Source organism: Triticum aestivum, chromosome 3A (assembly GCF_018294505.1).
Source record: "Triticum aestivum cultivar Chinese Spring chromosome 3A, IWGSC CS RefSeq v2.1, whole genome shotgun sequence".
Classification (NCBI taxonomy): Eukaryota; Viridiplantae; Streptophyta; class Magnoliopsida; order Poales; family Poaceae; genus Triticum; species Triticum aestivum.
In genome coordinates this window covers 744524584-744526241 of record NC_057800.1, presented here as the reverse complement: position 1 = coordinate 744526241, position 1658 = coordinate 744524584, and the positions used below count along the sequence as shown (strand labels likewise).

At 44.3% G+C, this 1658-nt stretch overlaps 1 long non-coding RNA gene across 1 annotated transcript; it reads left to right on the top strand.

Moving 5' to 3' along the window:
• Positions 1–267: 267 nt before the first annotated feature.
• On the top strand, positions 268–804 carry LOC123059670 (uncharacterized). The gene is made up of 2 exons (XR_006427525.1): positions 268–399; positions 504–804. It is a non-coding gene; the product is annotated as an uncharacterized lncRNA (long non-coding RNA).
• Positions 805–1658: the final 854 nt, after the last annotated feature.

The following is a 1658-nucleotide window of genomic DNA, read 5'->3' as shown; positions in this document are numbered from 1 at the left end:
AGAAGTAGAAGAAGATAGAAGTTAGATAGAGATATAAAATAAAGATACAATATAGATACAGATATAAAGTTGGGATAGAAGATAGATAGGATAGAAAATATAGATAGAAGATAGATACAGATAGAAAGATAGAGATGACAATGAATCATTTTTCACAAAAGAAAGAAATAAGTGGACTAAAATTGAACGTCTGGACAACCCCTGCCAATGTCAACACACTCTCCTATAAATATGAACCATGGAGCATGCATTCGATCACTCGTCTCACTTAGAAGAACACCAGACATTACCTTAGATTCTCAGTTATGACGGCCAAATACATGAGGAACAATGTCCAAGGACTTGCACTGCTTTGTTTTGTTCTTGTGGTATGCTTTGCCTGTCTTGGATGCGCAAACGGTAATTAATAGTTAAAGTTCGTTTTATTTGGAAATAGATTGTTGGCTTACATTGTTTATATATCTACTAGAGGATAAGTCTGTTATTTCTTTTGTGTTAATCAGGTGAAAGCATAAACGACAAGGGGAGCAACGGGATGATCGAAGTAGTCCGCCCCCCTTGTTATAAAGACCATCACCAGCCCCCAGACCTGCAATATTGTTGTCAAACGGACAGGATATGTTGGGTAAACCTTGGGGAATGCTTCATAAACTGCCCGTGCAAGATTAATTGCCCACCGCCACCAGCAACACAGTAGTTGTGCCATCTCTCATTCTTTGGGTTAATAAAAATCCCAACCTTATGGGTCCCGAGATAATCATGTGTTGATCAGCTAGCAAATTCTATGTTTTCGCGATTGCACCATCTGTATGCTGGGCAATGGGAGGCGCACGACCTTCTGGCGCGACGCGTGTGGGGGGAGTGGGTGGGAGCGGAGGCTCCTTACACTCCAACCGCACCAACGCCTGTGTTGCAACTATTCTCCCGCACATTGAAAACCACCTCCAGCTCAGGCTTTCCGCGGTCGCGCACGCTGAGCTTGGCAATCTGTGTGCACATGCCCGCGCCATTTGGGCTCTGGCCGTGCCGGGTGCGCCTGCTACCGCATCACCATCCATCCTATGAAACGTCTGGAAGAGTCACAACAACAAGGTCTTCCGTACGTGATAAGCATTCCACCCCCGCCTATGTTGCACGCAATATCGCCGTCCTGCTGTGCTGGTGGCCATGTTCTCGTGCGGTCCGTAAATCGATCCTGGAACGATGGGCATAGAGTTTCACGGCGTTGCCCTAGAGTGCCGTCTGTGGCCGCTATTGGCCCGGTTCCTGCTATCATGGCGGGTGCCACAAACCTTTTAACTGGAAATTTGTTAGTATATCGGCTAAATAAAAATTCAGGTGGGCTTTTGCTCCCGGTGACGTTTCAAAAAGAAATTTAGTTTAGGGACTCAGGAAAAAACAATTAATGATGGGAATATATATTTAAAATGAGAATGGGGAAATTGTAATTCATATGTGTATTTTTTTTGCATGGTAACACGTGTTTCATTTATATCATATATAAGGATCATAGCACAAGCCGACCTGACAAAACTGAAAAGAACGTAGTATGCAAGCCTCTGTACGGAAGAACATCATCCAAGAAAGAAAGTTACAATTCAGACCGAAGAATCCTCTGAGCTTGACACCAACGCCCGTCACTCTGGCAGTCACTACAA